At 50.0% G+C, this 17,725-nt stretch overlaps 1 long non-coding RNA gene across 1 annotated transcript in view; it reads left to right on the top strand.

The window, feature by feature from the left end:
• Positions 1–14,001, top strand: part of LOC144755395 (uncharacterized) — a 37,205-nt gene extending 23,204 nt beyond the window's left edge. The window contains exon 2 of the long non-coding RNA XR_013594888.1: positions 13,681–14,001. This is a non-coding gene — a long non-coding RNA (uncharacterized LOC144755395). The remainder of the gene's footprint in view (positions 1–13,680) is intronic.
• The last annotated feature ends 3,724 nt before the right edge of the window (positions 14,002–17,725 follow it).

Raw genomic sequence — 17,725 nt, forward strand, 5'->3', positions numbered from 1 at the left:
AAGACCAGTGGCACAGCCAAATGCTTCCTTTTCGCTACTTGTCCACATAGTTATACTCCATTTTACTTCATGTACTCATATGTTTGATCAAATCTTTCATTTAAATCTAATGGTTTCCACACGCAAAGTGATGCATTTTTCATAGGTTTCCTATGCTCAAGATGTGTCCATCCAGACCTCTCTTCAAGAACACGTACAGCCGCATTGTTCATCCAAAGCAGTATTTATTAAAAACCCAATGCATTTCGGGCCACTCGGACCCTTCGTCATTGGTAACTACAAACAATAAAATGAGCGTTATTATTTCATAGACCAGTTTGTGTGCATACATTCAAAACATACAAATAATATTTGTTATACTTCAATCCCTTATATCCGTCACCTTTCAAGCTATCAAATTCATGAACTGAGAATTCTCGGACTTATTATCCCCTTTGTTCTTACAGAAGGCCTCTTTCCAGATTACATCCTATCTCTTTACAAAACTTCATATACCTATATTAATAACCCCCACTGCATCCCAACATTAACCTGGACAACCATCTAACTATACCATTTTACTTTCACATGCTGTTAATTTCACCCTCCTCTAGAGTGCAAAAATTATTGAAATATTTCCCTTTAAAATATCAGCCCCTCGCTTGTTACCTTCCCTTGCATATATCTAAACTGTAAGCCCTCTAGGGGCGTAACAAAGACCCACGCGGTGCGGGGGCCCCAGGCTTACCCGTCCTCGACGGGGCCCCCCCTCAGCCCCTACTGTTGTGCGGGCCCCCTTCCACACATCTTGCATTTGCCTCCAGTGTTTCTTAGAGATTGTAATGTCACCCTAGTAAGAAAATGTTCACCCTCATTGCAGACGTGGCCATTGCTTTGTATGTGCAGGCAGTGAATGAGAATAAAAAGTGCCAGTCTCAAGAATGCTTTTTATCTGAGCATTGTTCGGGCCAGCAGCTGTCTCAAAGGCTGCGCTGCCTGAAGAAATCCCAGGCTATGAATCCTGTTAGAGGATACTTCACTCCGCCAACGATCCAAACCCTTCCTTCCACCTGGCAGAAGAGCGTCTGTGGAGGCATGTGTGAGCGCTCAGAGAGATGCGACTGTGAATGCAGTGTGAGGGGCCAGGCTGTGAATGCAGTGCGAGGGGTCTGGCTGTGAATGCAGTGCGAGGGGTCTGGCTGTGAATGCAGTGCGAGGGGTCTGGCTGTGAATGCAATGCGAGGGGCCTGGCTGTGAATGCAGTGCAAGGGGCCTGGCTGTGAATGCAGTGCGAGACAGTGCAAGGGGTCTGGCTGTGAATGCAGTGTGAGAGGCCTGGCTGTGAAGAGAGGCCTGGCTGTGAATGCAGTGCGAGAGGCCTGGCTGTGAATTCAGTGCCAGAGGCCTGGCTGTGAATGCAGTGCGAGGGGCCTGGCTGTGAATGCAGTGCGAGGGGCCTGGCTGTGAATGCAGTGCGAGACAGTGCAAGGGGTCTGGCTGTGAATGAAGGGTGAGAGGCCTGGCTGTGAATGCAGTGCGAGAGGTCTGGCTGTGAATGCAGTGTGAGAGGTCTGGCTGTGAATGCAGTGCGAGAGGCCTGGCTGTGACTGCAGTGCGAGAGGCCTGGCTGTGAATCCAGTGTGAGGGGTCTGGCTGTGAATGCAGTGCGAGAGGCCTGGCTGTGAATGCAGTGCGAGGGGCCTGGCTGTGAATGCAGTGTGAGACAGTGCAAGGGGTCTGGCTGTGAATGCAGTGTGAGAGGCCTGGCTGTGAAGAGAGGCCTGGCTGTGAATGCAGTGCCAGAGGCCTGGCTGTGAATGCAGTGCCTGAGGCCTGTCTGTGAATGCAGTGCATGAGGCCTGGCTGTGAATGCAGTGCCTGAGGCCTGGCTGTGAATGCAGTGCGAGGGGTCTGGCTGTGAATGCAGTGCGAGAGGCCTGGCTGTGAATGCAGTGCGAATGGCCTGGCTGTGAATGCAGTGCGAGACAGTGCAAGGGGTCTGGCTGTGAATGCAGTGTGAGAGGCCTGGCTGTGAATGCAGTACAAGAGGTCTGGCTGTATTGTATGTATTGCGACTTATATAGCGCACGTATCACCCGAAGGTATCAAGGCGCTTGCTTAGGGAACCCGTCCTGGTATTCCCCTGTGAGATACCCCGGCAGGGTATCCACAAGGTGAAAGCCAGGCATCCCGCCGCGAGGGGCCGTAGTGGAGATTAAGCAAGCTATTGCCCAGAGTCGCAGAGTGTGACCCCGTGAGTCGAGTAGGCACCGGAGCGAGAATTGTCGAGTCCGTGGAATTTTTGAGCCCGAGACCCGCCGAGGCGGGGAATCGAACCCTGGTCCACGGCCGATCTCAGCTTCCGGGTCTGCCGCCTCTAACCACTGAGCCACGCTTCTCCACTGTGAATGCAGTGCGAGGGGTCTGGCTGTGAATGCAGTGCGAGAGGCCTGGCTGTGAATGCAGTGCGAGAGGCCTGGCTGTGAATGCAGTGCGAGAGGCCTGGCTGTGAATGCAGTACGAGAGGTCTGGCTGTGAATGCAGTGCGAGAGGTCTGGCTGTGAATGCAGTGTGAGGGTCTGGCTGTGAATGCAGTGTGAGGGGCCTGGCTGTGAATGCAGTGCGAGGGGCCTGGCTGTGAATGCAGTGCGAGAGGCCTGGCTGTGAATGCAGTGCGAGGGGACTGGCTGTGAATGCAGTGCGAGGGGCCTGGCTGTGAATGCAGTGCGAAACAGTGCAAGGGGTCTGGCTGTGAATGCAGTGTGAGAGGCCTGGCTGTGAATGCAGTGCGAGAGGCCTTGCTGTGAATGCAGTGCGAGGGGCCTGGCTGTGAATGCAGTGCGAGGGGCCTGGCTGTGAATGCAGTGCGAGGGGCCTGGCTGGGAATGCAATGCGAGACAGTGCAAGGGGTCTGGCTGTGAATGCAGTGTGAGAGTCTGGCAGTGAATGCAGTGCGAGAGGCCTGGCTGTGAATGCAGTGCGAGAGGCCTGGCTGTGAATGCAGTGCGAGGGGCCTGGCTGTAAATGCAGTGCGAGAGGCCTGGCTGTGAATGCAGTGTGAGACAGTGTGAGGGGTCTAGCTGTGAATGCAGTGTGAGAGGCCTGGCTGTGAATGCAGTGCGAGAGGCCTGGCTGTGAATGCAGTGCGAGAGGTCTGGCTGTGAATGCAGTGCGAGGCGTCTGGCTGTGAATGCAGTGCGAGACAGTTCAAGGGGTCTGGCTGTGAATGCAGTGCGAGAGGCCTGGCTGTGAATGCAGTGCGAGAGGCCTGGCTGTGAATGCAGTGCGAGAGGTCTGGCTGTGAATGCAGTGCGAGAGGCCTGGCTGTGAATGCAGAGTGAGAGGCCTGGCTGTGAATGCAGTGCGAGAGACCTGGCTGTGAATGCAGTGCGAGAGGCCTGGCTGTGAATGCAGTGCGAGGGGTCTGGCTGTGAATGCAGTGCGAGGGGTCTGGCTGTGAATGCAGTGCGAGGGGTCTGGCTGTGAATGCAGTGAGAGAGGCCTGGCTGTGAATGCAGTGCGAGAGGCCTGGCTGTGAATGCAGTGCGAGAGGCCTGGCTGTGGATGCAGCGCGAGGGGCCTGGCTGTGGATGCAGCGCGAGGGGCCTGACTGTGAATGCAGTGCTAGGGGTCTGGCTGTGAATGCAGTGCGAGACAGTGCAAGGGGTCTGGCTGTGAATGCAGTGTGAGGGGCCTGGCTGTGAATGCAGTGTGAGGGGTCTGGCTGTGAATGCAGTGTGAGGGGTCTGGCTGTGAATGCAGTGTGAGAATTGTGACTGTGAATACAGTGTGAGAGGTGTGACTGAGAGTGCCGATTGAGATATGTGGCGCTGTGAGTGTACAGTGAGAGCTGAAGTTGTGACTCCAGCCTGAGAGGTGAGCCAGTCTGAGCGGAGGGTGAATGATGCACCTGTTCGAGCGCCGAGTGAAGTTTGAGCCCATGTGAGAGCAGAGTGACAGCTGAGCCGTGTGAATGCAGTTTAAAAGGGGGGCCTCTATGAATGCACTTCAGACCTTGTGAATGCAGGGTGTGCCTCTGTGAGTGCCGGTTGAGACTCCTGGTGGCCCCCCGCCCTGGGCACCACACCCAAGCCAACAGACCACGCACGCAACCTGGGCTTCATCCTGGACTCCTCCCTCTCGATGACCAGACAAGTCAGCGCCGTCTCCTCATCATGCTTCAACACACTACGCATGCTTCGCAAGATCTTCCGATGGATCCCGACCGAAACCAGGAAGACGGTCACCCAGGCACTCATCACAAGCCGACTGGACTACGGGAACACCCTCTACGCCGAAACCACAGCCAAGCTACAGAAAAGACTCCAACGCATCCAGAACGCCTCCGCCCGACTCATCCTGGACATCCCCCGACGCAGCCACATCTCCGGCCACCTGAGGGACCTGCACTGGCTCCCCGTCAGCAAGAGAATCACGTTCAGACTCCTCACCCACGCACACAAGTCTCTCCACGACCTGGGCACCAAGTACCTCAACGACCGCCTGACCTTCTACACGCCCACCCGCCAGCTACGTTCTACAAGCCTCGCCCTCGCTGCCGTACCACGCATCCGAAGAGCCATCGCCGGAGGAAGATCCTTCTCCTACTTGGCGGCCAAGACATGGAACTCCCTCCCCACCCACCTTCGGCTGACCCAGGACCATCTCGCCTTCAGGAGACAACTCAAGACATGGCTGTTCGAGCAATAGCGGACCCCTTCCCCCAAGCGCCTTGAGACCCTTCCGGGTGAGTAGTGCGCTATACAAATGTTATGATTGATTGATTGATTGATTGATTCATGCAGGGTGAGTGGTATGCCTATGTGAGAGAGGAGTCTGTGTGGATGAAGGGTAAGAGGCGTACCTATGTTAGTGCATGGTGAAAGGTGAGTGTGCGACAGTGCATGGTGAGAGGTGAGCCTATGTGAGTGCATGGTGAGATCTGAGCTCTTGTAAATGCATGGGAGCCGAGAAGAATGCAGGGGGATATTTGAGCCCTTGTAAATGCACAATTAGAGAGAAACCGTGGTGAGTGCATGGGAGAGGATGTTCCCATGTGAGTGCACAAGGAGGGGTGTACCTGTATGAGTGAGTAGCGGTCTACCTATGTGAGTGCAGGGTGAGAGGGGTGCCTATGTGAGCAGAGAGTGAGTGATATCAGTGGGTGTACGCAGGGTGAGTGGTGTGCCTGTGTGAGTACTGGGTGAGTGGTGTGCCCACATGAGTGCAAAGAGGGAGGCATGCTTGCTTAAGTAGAGGGTGAGTCATATGAGTTCAGGGGGAGTGTGTGACTGTGTGAATGCAGGGCGAGAGGCACGTCTGTCTGAATGCATGGGAAGAGGAGGGTCTGGGTGAATGCAAAGTGAGAGACATATCTGTGTGTAACGGAGTACCCAGAAAATTAGAATATCCTACCACTTCGAACCAAAGCTCTGATGACACCAAGCAAGTGCAGCAAGTGAGTCCAAAACACCCTAGAAGTGCTCTTCTGTCTCTTCCATCCAAGCATCTATTCAGTCATCCTTTCAACCTCCCATCCACTTTCTGCTATTAATCATTTCACGTTTACATTCTGTTATCCATTCATTATTTCATACAACTTTCAATCATTCACCATTCCATCCATTGGGCATTTTATCCATCCATCCACTAAGATTTTCATTTACTCTACCATCCTTTCACCCTTCCTCAGATTTCCATTTACTCTGCCATCCTTTCACCTTTTCTCAGATTTCCATTTACTCTGCCATCCATTTATCCTTTGAAATATCCCTTTACTCTGTCATCCTTTCACCCACCCATGTATCTATCCTCTCACTTATCCTCTCACATGGCATAACATATGTATTTGTAAAGCACACATATCTTGGCGTTCAATAAAAGATGTTTATTGTTGTCCAACTCAATGGTATTCATTTTATCGACCCCAGAAGTACGAAAGGCTGAGTGGACCCGCCAGGATTTGAATCTGAGACTATGAGGTCAAACAAAGGTCCTACAGTTGACACATTAGTCCAATGAGCCACCAGACCCACTCATTCAACTATCCTTTCACCAGTGACATAACAATAGCCCTGGCACACCCAGCAGTGCAGGGAGGCCCAAGCTCCAGATGGCCACCTCCAACACGGTGCATGAGTGGCTGGCCCCTGCCCTGAGAGCTCCTGAATGGGTCCAGAGCAGGCCCGGACTGGCCGTTGCGGCACCGGGCAATCCCCCGGTGCGCCGCAAGGGTGGGGGCTTGTTTTGGGCCGTGGGGGTCATTTTTGTTACAGGGCCGATTTTACAGCATAGCTGCAAAATCGGCCCTGTAACAAAATCGGCCGAAAACCGGCTCCGCCAAAGAGCTCGGTCGCACCCCCAGGGGGCCGGCCGGATGACCCAGTGGCGTCACTAGGGGGGTGCGGACCGCACCGGGTGACACCATCACAAGGGGTGACACCAATCTAAAGAAAAGGAGAGCCTGGTGTCCGCGTAAGTGTTTTTGCTAAACTTTTTTTCAGCAAAGCTGTTGACGTTCCCATGGATACAGTTTCTGTAAATGTGTTTTATAGTCGTGTGCACTCACTAGCACAATAATTCCTCGAGGAGGGGGGCTTATGGCGGCACTGTATGTATTTACTGCCGCTCGCCCAGGTAACTCAAATTAAATACAGGACAAACTAATTTGACCCATTTTCTTCACATGCTGTAGAAAATGGTAAAATAAATTTTGCTCCAGTTCACTCCAGAAAAAGATTTTTGAACCAGCCGATAAAAGGAGCTGGATTGTGAAACCATAGGCAACGCATGCAATACTTAATGATCTTAACTGAGTTGTATTATTTTTAACGAAGGAATCGTAATCCATAAATTGCACTTTTAAAAACCCTCAAGTGGATTTGTTGTGCTCTTATCTTACTATTTGTTCAATACAAAAAAAGAACAACCAGATTTTTGCCTCAAAACAGACCCGCATTTCACATTTATAAACTGGAAGACATGTTTGTTATCCCTTCTTACTCAGTTAAATACATATTTTGCACTGAAGCAACAGATTATATTTACTCCATTACACAAACAGCAAAAGTTCTTCACACAGAATTGCACCTTGTATTTTATTCACCAGTGACAATTTTTCACCATATGGCCTTTACACTTTACTTGTGGCTCTGTGAGTCAACATGTCAAGCTCACTTGCAGCCACTAAATAATGTTGACTCGGCCCCATGTTTGGAAAGCTACTGACCACCTTTCTGACTAGCAAATGAGTTCACCTATACAACCTCATGCAGGACATCTTTTCAAGTACGTCAAAATGTACCTGCTCCACTTTTCATCACTTGTGGATGGCTGCCATCGCTGATGGATGAAAGGTAGAGTAATCTTGGTGGATTTTGCAATAGTTTTACAAAGTCTTCCAGAGTCTCACAATGAAGTATGCATCACCCAAGCAAAAAGAAAGGACTATGTTGTAATGGGGATTGCCATTAAATGCAGTCTGAACACTCGAAAACCATACTCACCCCCAAAACTTTGACTATTGACTTTGATTCATCTTTCTGGGTGTCCAGCGTTGGTCCACGTGGACCGCACTCCAGCCGGACTCTCAGGACATCCATGAAATGTAAATTCAGTGAGCCTGGTTCTCAAACAGCTCTGTAAATCTGCACCTGTAGGTTTAGTACTATGCTTTCCAGCAGATTTACAAATTCTCCAAATGCAGAATTCTTCAAAGAGTACTGCTGGAAAAGGTTTAGCCTTATTATTTAAAATATGTTTAGAGTTAGTGTGGCAGCAGAGTGCTCTTTGGGTGACTTTAGCACCAGTTCTTGGTTTGTACTCGTAATGTATGTTACACCTTGTACACCTGCTCATGTGTAATTGCATTTGCATTAGTAAAGTTGCATTTTTATTCTATTTTTTTCGCCATGAGGCAACCATTTCTATTAGTGCGCTATTCCTTCGCCTTTTCTGTCACTGGCGATATTCCTTCTCCTATAGCCACACCAGTTTTGAGGGGTTTCTTTCCTATTTTCACCATGAAAACAGATTTACTACTTTCCATAACAGGAGTGAATCCCTGAATCCTCCCAAGGTGTGATGAATTAATCACGGAGAGGTTTGCGAATACCTACAAACCCTCACTCAGGTTTGTGAGTGTTCTTGAAATCTACAAGCACTCAGGTTTCTGTGTGAACCCGTATACCCATAAACTCTAAAGTTGTGCGGGTTCCCAAACTTTCCAGGACCTCCCCTCCCGAGATAGCTGCTCCTTATCCATTTGATAGGGTTCACCAAATGGGTTTGTGTTGTGAACTGGACCCTGTGAATTAAGTGGGGAATATTTACATAGTGATTATAAGGAAATTTTGGCCTCGATTTTATTTTGTGCAGTTTTATATATCTCGAACTCGACCTGAAAATATCAGAGCGCTTTACATGAGCATCAGTTGCGTTTACAGACGGACACATTCATTTTTTGGGGCACAGGGCGATTAAGTGATTTGCCCAGAATCACAGGATGTTTGAACCTCCCACCAGATTCGAACCTGGTTCTTTAGCTTCAAAGGCGGCCATGCTAGCCCGGGAGGGCCTCGATCAGACCCTTGTGGGCCTACTTTGGATACCTCTTTAGGCGAGGGCCCACAGGAGAAGGGCCATGCGGTAAGTTGTGAGGGGGTGACACCATGAGTTACCCGCACTGGGTGACACCAACCCTAGTGACGCCACTGGGCCGACCCTCAATGTACTTTGCAGGGGGGGGGGCTCCAGTTTTGTTACGCCACTGGGGCCCTCCCTTATTTGCTGTTACTTATCACGTGCGTTCCAAAACAGTCTCCCTAACGGAATACCGGCAACTGCCTTTTCATTCTCAAATCCTAATTAACCGCACTTAATTCTATGGCAGGACGGAGGCTCCGATTATGCTTACTCAATTTCTTTACTGAAACACAGCAGCCAATCAGTACACAGTAAAGAAATAACAAACTACATTACCCATAAACCCTGGGTAACCATAGAGTATGAGAGAGTATATAAAGAGTCATAGAGGTGAACACTTCCTCTTTCTTTGCTGCTGCGCAGCCAGTTAAGTGCCTTATTTCATTACATTGCTATTTATGCATTGTGTGTCTAGATAATTGCACCGCTTACTTGTCTATGACTTGTGCTTAGTTTTCGCGCTGTCTGCGCTCTCTTTCTCGCCGCTCTGCGTGTTGCTTCGAGGTCGCTGACCTCGTTTCTAGTGTTGGTGCCAGGTCGGTAACTTCGTTTGCCTTTTCACTTAGTGGAGCGTGTGTTCACCTCCTGGGTTACTCAACGTGCATTTCGCGTTGTTTTCTGTTTGTGTGGAGCGGGAGTTGGAGCTGGCAGGGTCGCGCTGCCTCGCGCGTCTCTTCCTATTCGGCAGCGGCTTCGCGCATGCGCGAGTGCTTTGTTTACACGCCCAGCGAAGGCGTGTGTTTTCCTCAGCCGTCAGCTGCCTCTGACGGAGGACACATCTGGTGTTTTTCGACGCCTGCCCTTTGGTGCTGCCGATTGAGCTCCCTGACGCCCTCTTGCTACTTACTTTGAGGGTTGTATAAATTAGCATAGGCTCTGCCTAGAGTGACAACATTTTGCTGGTATTCGGTGCGAGTCCTCCCTCCACGAAATATTGTATTTTAGTCAGGTTTTTCCTGCATTTCAAGACTTGCACTAGGGGTATCACTCCCCCAATTTGGCTTTGCCTTCTAATAGTTCTGAAAAACTTATCACTTACCTTCCTGTGGGCTGTACTTGGTGGTCTTTGTCACCATGGCGAATTACTATGATGAGGAAGGTGAGCATTATTATGAGGAGGATGAACCTTCTGCGTCCCTTGATGATATCATTCACCCCAATTCCTCTGCTTGGTTGCCATCCCCCGAGGTGGCTGACTATGTCCAGTCCCACATCCGTTCCCCTTTTGAAAAAGATGTGCGAGCTCGTTTACGCTCAGAATGCCCTCGCCCTGACCTTTCAGACAAGCTTGCTTCCACGCCTGATATAGACCCTACCATGGTCACATATATGCGTAAGTACTCTAAAGATCCTACTAAGGGTTTGGATAGGTCGTGGCGTTCGTGCCAAGACAAACTTCTGGATTTGTTGGGCCCTCTCACAAAGATACTGGACTTGGGCTACAGGGCAAAGGAGTCTGGCGATCCAATTGACCCAGATGAGTTGATTGGTTGGTCCCAGCGGGCTGTCTGTTTTCTTGGTAATGCAAATTGTGCCTTGTCGGCGGAGCGTCGTCGCTCCATCTTGATGAAGCTTGATCCTCGTCTCACTGATTTAGCGTCTTCGGAATCTGGCCCCCCAAGCTCAAGGTTTGCTCTTCAGAGCTCCTTTTCTCAAAGAGCTTACTAAGTTTGCTTCGACCTTTAGTGGGCTTGATAAGGCTCAAGCGAATCTGAGACGGGCTTTCCGCCCGGTTTTCGGCAGGGCCGGACGAAGGGGACGTTCGTCCGGCCGCGGGTCAGACCAGCCCGCTCAGCGGGGGAATAAGTCCCACAGAGGAGGACAAGGACCTTCCTCCAACAAATCTTCTTTCTACCCTTCCAGAAAAGGCCGAGGGCAGTATGGCAAAGGCGGTTACAACGGTAACCAAGGAGGACGTCCAGATTCTTCCGCCTCAGGTGAGCTTGATTCTCGCTTCCAATGTGATTTTGGGGGGGAGAATTCAGTTTTTTCTGCACAATTGGCGTTTGATCTCAAACGATGCCTGGGTGCTGGAGACGGTGCAAGGGTACAAGATAGAATTTTACTCTCGCCCTCACCAACAACTCCGGCCGCGCCCTTTTGTTTTTTCCCGACCTGATCAGGAGGTTATCTCCACAGAAATCTCTTCACTGTTGGCCAAAGGGGCCATTGTTCAGACGTCTCCTCGTCCTCAGGGTTTGGTAAGCAACGTTTTTCTCGTGGAGAAAAAAGGGGGAGGGTCTCGTTTAGTACTCAATTTAAAAGACTTCAACGGTGGCGTGGTCTATTGTCATTTCAAGATGGAAGGTATCCATCTTCTCAGAGATCTTCTTCAGGAGGGCGATTGGATGGTTTGACTGGATCTAAAGGATGCCTATCTCTCAGTTCCAGTTTACGCTCCTCATCGTCGCTTCCTTCAGTTCCACTGGATGGGCAGCTGGTACGAGTACAAGGTCCTTCCTTTCGGGATTTCTTTTGCTCCGTGGTGCTTCACGAAGCTCCTTCGTCCAGTGATGGAATCTTTGAGATCACGCGGAGTACGGTTGATTGTCTACCTAGACGATATTCTCCTCTTGGCTCAGTGTCCTGTTCTTCTTCAATCTCATTTGCAATGGTCCGTGGATCTTTTACAATCTTTGGGTTTTCTAGTGAATCCCCTAAAGTCAAATTTTTCTCCATCTCAAACTATGGATTTTCTGGGCTTTCAGATAGATTCAATCTCATGTCAGTTACTTCTGCCAGGTCAGAAGATCAGATCCATCAAGAGGGACTTGAGGTTACTTCCCGCTCAAGAGACGATCTCTTTGCGCTCCGTGGCTCGGATTGTGGGTCTTCTCTCATCCTCCATCCAGGCGATTTTTCCGGGTCCATTGCATTATCGCGCGCTTCAACGCCTCAAAATCCGTCATCTCCAGAAGGGTCTTCGTTACTCAGATCACGTCCCTCTTTCAGAGGATGCCCGGACGGAGATGATGTGGTGGCTGGACCACATGGACTCCTGGAACGTCCGCGCGCTCTTTGGGAGGACTCCCGATGTTGTGATAGAGTCAGATGCCTGCCTCTGGGGTTGGGGAGCCCGCTGCGGTTCAGTGTCAACAGGGGGTCGTTGGTCGTTGGTCTCCGGAGGAATTGTCTCTCCACATCAATTGCCTAGAGCTTCTGGCGGGCTCTTTCGCGATTCGATGTCTCTCTCCTCTCCAAACGAATTGTTGCATTCTTCTCAGAATGGACAATGTCTCAGCAGTTCGACTACTGTCGGAAATTGTGAAGGATTTCTGGCACCTGTGCTTGAACCGCAAGATCACTGTTATTGCCGAATATCTGCCGGGCTCCCGCAATCTAATTGCGGACTGGAACTCTCGCCATCTGCGGGATTTCAGCGATTGGAGGCTTCATCCTCGGATATTTCGCAGGTTGTCCCAATTTTGGGGGACTTGTCATCTGGACCTCTTTGCCTCCCGACTCAACACCCAGGTTCCCCAGTTTTACAGTTGGAGGCCGGATCCGGAGGCTCTAGCCACGGATGCATTTCTTCAGGTCTGGCCTCCTCTGCTTTGCTATGCATTTCCGCCGTTCCTCATGATTCCCCGAGTTCTGGCCCGGGCCCGTCTATTCTCTTCGGAGCTCATTCTAATAACCCCTCTTTGGAGGGCTCAAGCGTGGTTTCCAGTTCTTCTGGAGATGAGTTGCTCGACACCGCTCCTCCTTCCACATGTATGGAACCTGTTGCTGGACCCTCTACGGGAACCACATCCTCTGGTACTGTCGGGCCAGCCCCTGCTTGTAGCGTGGAGAATTTTGGGGAACGCTGGAAAATCCAAGGCTTATCGGGAGACGCTACAAGATTCATCAATGAGGCTTGGGCCCCTAACACACATAAGCGCTATAAGTCAAGTTGGAAGCGTTGGTGTGATTGGTGCTCACTGCGGTCGGTGGATCCCGTTTCAGCGGATCTTACTTTGATCATTAACTTTTTGGCTTCTATGGCATCCTCTGGGCTTGCTTACAGGACGATTAATACTTTTCGTTCTGCAATTTCTGCAGGTCATATTCCTGTGGATGGTAAACCAGCGGGAGAACATCCCCTGATCTCAAAATTGTTGCGGGGAATCAGGATGGTAAAACCTCCTAGCCCCAAGTATGTTGCCCTTTAGGATGTTTCTATTGTCTTGCGTTTTGTGTCTGATTGGCCTTCCAATTCTCTCTTATCCCGCAAGCAACTCTCAGCTAAGCTGACTATGCTCCTGTGTTTGGTTTCTTGTAAAAGAGTGTCTGATGTGCGGGCTTTAGATCTCGCGGGTCGTACCTTCTCGCCTGAAGGTGTCTCTTTTGTCATTTCAAAGCGAACTAAATGTAATACAGCTGCGGTCTCTTATCCTTGCTTTCCTCACAACCCTCAGTTGTGTGTAGTCCAATGCCTAAAGGATTATGAGGTAAGCACTGCTCCTTTTCGTACTGATCCACAAGGTCAATTGCTTATTGCTTTACAGAAGCGTTTCAAGCCTGTTTCTCCAGCTACGTTGGCACGTTGGTTACGTTGGCTCATGCAAGAAGCGGGCATTGATATCTCCCTCTTTGGGGCCCATTCTGCAAGAGGAGCAATGGCTTCCAAGGCTTTTTCCATGGGTGCTAGTCTTCATGATATCATGAGGGCTGCGGATTGGTCATCTGAGTCTGTTTTCAAAACTTTTTATTTTAAACCAATTGTAGATGTTGCATCTGTTGTGGTGGCAAAGCTTTAAACAAGCATAATCGGAGCCTCCGTCCTGCCATAGAATTAAAAATTTGCTAACATTCGTGCCAAGAATTTTCAATTCTATTAAGGACAGGAGGCAAGGATTATCCCACCCTTTCATTTGTTGTATTTATATTATGTTTACTGCATTTCTGCTGTATCATGCTGTTTACTGTTAATGAAATGTTTCCCACCCTGTTCTGGATTCTATGTTCAATTCTTTTGGGTAACAGTTTTTACGGCTTCTGTTTCACTTCTTCCAGGCTCCGACCTTAAATGAAGTGTGCCGCGACTTTATTCTCCTGGTTGGTCTGTTGCTGTTCCTGTGGCTCTGGGAGGTTCCTTCTCCTCTTCAGCCGGACGCTGACCTCTCCGGGGGACGCCTTTGATGGATTGTTTGAGTTTTCCGTTTGATCTTTATTAACTGACTTTTGGACAAAGAAAGAGGAAGTGTTCACCTCTATGACTCTTTATAAACTCTCTCATACTCTATGGTTACCCAGGGTTTATGGGTAATGTAGTTTATTTCTTTACTGTGTACTCATTGGCTGCTGTGTTTCAGTAAAGAAATCGAGTAAGCATAATCCTCGCCTCCTGTCCTTAATAGAATTGAAAATTCTTGGCACGAATGTTAGCAAATTTTTAATTCTTGTGCACGTTAATCATATTCACTTTTCAAATACCGCTGTCCGAACTCTTGGGGTCTGGTTGTGAATGCAGTGCGAGGGGTCTGGCTGTGAATGCAGTGAGAGAGGCCTGGCTGTGAATGCAGTGCGAGAGGCCTGGCTGTGAATGCAGTGCGAGAGGCCTGGCTGTGGATGCAGCGCGAGGGGCCTGGCTGTGGATGCAGCGCGAGGGGCCTGACTGTGAATGCAGTGCTAGGGGTCTGGCTGTGAATGCAGTGCGAGACAGTGCAAGGGGTCTGGCTGTGAATGCAGTGTGAGGGGCCTGGCTGTGAATGCAGTGTGAGGGGTCTGGCTGTGAATGCAGTGTGAGGGGTCTGGCTGTGAATGCAGTGTGAGAATTGTGACTGTGAATACAGTGTGAGAGGTGTGACTGAGAGTGCCGATTGAGATATGTGGCGCTGTGAGTGTACAGTGAGAGCTGAAGTTGTGACTCCAGCCTGAGAGGTGAGCCAGTCTGAGCGGAGGGTGAATGATGCACCTGTTCGAGCGCCGAGTGAAGTTTGAGCCCATGTGAGAGCAGAGTGACAGCTGAGCCGTGTGAATGCAGTTTAAAAGGGGGGCCTCTATGAATGCACTTCAGACCTTGTGAATGCAGGGTGTGCCTCTGTGAGTGCCGGTTGAGACTCCTGGTGGCCCCCCGCCCTGGGCACCACACCCAAGCCAACAGACCACGCACGCAACCTGGGCTTCATCCTGGACTCCTCCCTCTCGATGACCAGACAAGTCAACGCCGTCTCCTCATCATGCTTCAACACACTACGCATGCTTCGCAAGATCTTCCGATGGATCCCGACCGAAACCAGGAAGACGGTCACCCAGGCACTCATCACAAGCCGACTGGACTACGGGAACACCCTCTACGCCGAAACCACAGCCAAGCTACAGAAAAGACTCCAACGCATCCAGAACGCCTCCGCCCGACTCATCCTGGACATCCCCCGACGCAGCCACATCTCCGGCCACCTGAGGGACCTGCACTGGCTCCCCGTCAGCAAGAGAATCACGTTCAGACTCCTCACCCACGCACACAAGTCTCTCCACGACCTGGGCACCAAGTACCTCAACGACCGCCTGACCTTCTACACGCCCACCCGCCAGCTACGTTCTACAAGCCTCGCCCTCGCTGCCGTACCACGCATCCGAAGAGCCATCGCCGGAGGAAGATCCTTCTCCTACTTGGCGGCCAAGACATGGAACTCCCTCCCCACCCACCTTCGGCTGACCCAGGACCATCTCGCCTTCAGGAGACAACTCAAGACATGGCTGTTCGAGCAATAGCGGACCCCTTCCCCCAAGCGCCTTGAGACCCTTCCGGGTGAGTAGTGCGCTATACAAATGTTATGATTGATTGATTGATTGATTCATTCATGCAGGGTGAGTGGTATGCCTATGTGAGAGAGGAGTCTGTGTGGATGAAGGGTAAGAGGCGTACCTATGTTAGTGCATGGTGAAAGGTGAGTGTGCGACAGTGCATGGTGAGAGGTGAGCCTATGTGAGTGCATGGTGAGATCTGAGCTCTTGTAAATGCATGGGAGCCGAGAAGAATGCAGGGGGATATTTGAGCCCTTGTAAATGCACAATTAGAGAGAAACCGTGGTGAGTGCATGGGAGAGGATGTTCCCATGTGAGTGCACAAGGAGGGGTGTACTGTATGAGTGAGTAGCGGTCTACCTATGTGAGTGCAGGGTGAGAGGGGTGCCTATGTGAGCAGAGAGTGAGTGATATCAGTGGGTGTACGCAGGGTGAGTGGTGTGCCTGTGTGAGTACTGGGTGAGTGGTGTGCCCACATGAGTGCAAAGAGGGAGGCATGCTTGCTTAAGTAGAGGGTGAGTCATATGAGTTCAGGGGGAGTGTGTGACTGTGTGAATGCAGGGCGAGAGGCACGTCTGTCTGAATGCATGGGAAGAGGAGGGTCTGGGTGAATGCAAAGTGAGAGACATATCTGTGTGTAACGGAGTACCCAGAAAATTAGAATATCCTACCACTTCGAACCAAAGCTCTGATGACACCAAGCAAGTGCAGCAAGTGAGTCCAAAACACCCTAGAAGTGCTCTTCTGTCTCTTCCATCCAAGCATCTATTCAGTCATCCTTTCAACCTCCCATCCACTTTCTGCTATTAATCATTTCACGTTTACATTCTGTTATCCATTCATTATTTCATACAACTTTCAATCATTCACCATTCCATCCATTGGGCATTTTATCCATCCATCCACTAAGATTTTCATTTACTCTACCATCCTTTCACCCTTCCTCAGATTTCCATTTACTCTGCCATCCTTTCACCTTTTCTCAGATTTCCATTTACTCTGCCATCCATTTATCCTTTGAAATATCCCTTTACTCTGTCATCCTTTCACCCACCCATGTATCTATCCTCTCACTTATCCTCTCACATGGCATAACATATGTATTTGTAAAGCACACATATCTTGGCGTTCAATAAAAGATGTTTATTGTTGTCCAACTCAATGGTATTCATTTTATCGACCCCAGAAGTACGAAAGGCTGAGTGGACCCGCCAGGATTTGAATCTGAGACTATGAGGTCAAACAAAGGTCCTACAGTTGACACATTAGTCCAATGAGCCACCAGACCCACTCATTCAACTATCCTTTCACCAGTGACATAACAATAGCCCTGGCACACCCAGCAGTGCAGGGAGGCCCAAGCTCCAGATGGCCACCTCCAACACGGTGCATGAGTGGCTGGCCCCTGCCCTGAGAGCTCCTGAATGGGTCCAGAGCAGGCCCGGACTGGCCGTTGCGGCACCGGGCAATCCCCCGGTGCGCCGCAAGGGTGGGGGCTTGTTTTGGGCCGTGGGGGTCATTTTTGTTACAGGGCCGATTTTACAGCATAGCTGCAAAATCGGCCCTGTAACAAAATCGGCCGAAAACCGGCTCCGCCAAAGAGCTCGGTCGCACCCCCAGGGGGCCGGCCGGATGACCCAGTGGCGTCACTAGGGGGGTGCGGACCGCACCGGGTGACACCATCACAAGGGGTGACACCAATCTAAAGAAAAGGAGAGCCTGGTGTCCGCGTAAGTGTTTTTGCTAAACTTTTTTTCAGCAAAGCTGTTGACGTTCCCATGGATACAGTTTCTGTAAATGTGTTTTATAGTCGTGTGCACTCACTAGCACAATAATTCCTCGAGGAGGGGGGCTTATGGCGGCACTGTATGTATTTACTGCCGCTCGCCCAGGTAACTCAAATTAAATACAGGACAAACTAATTTGACCCATTTTCTTCACATGCTGTAGAAAATGGTAAAATAAATTTTGCTCCAGTTCACTCCAGAAAAAGATTTTTGAACCAGCCGATAAAAGGAGCTGGATTGTGAAACCATAGGCAACGCATGCAATACTTAATGATCTTAACTGAGTTGTATTATTTTTAACGAAGGAATCGTAATCCATAAATTGCACTTTTAAAAACCCTCAAGTGGATTTGTTGTGCTCTTATCTTACTATTTGTTCAATACAAAAAAAGAACAACCAGATTTTTGCCTCAAAACAGACCCGCATTTCACATTTATAAACTGGAAGACATGTTTGTTATCCCTTCTTACTCAGTTAAATACATATTTTGCACTGAAGCAACAGATTATATTTACTCCATTAC

This window comes from Lissotriton helveticus, chromosome 5_1 (assembly GCF_964261635.1).
Source record: "Lissotriton helveticus chromosome 5_1, aLisHel1.1, whole genome shotgun sequence".
In the NCBI taxonomy this organism is placed as follows: domain Eukaryota; kingdom Metazoa; phylum Chordata; class Amphibia; order Caudata; family Salamandridae; genus Lissotriton; species Lissotriton helveticus.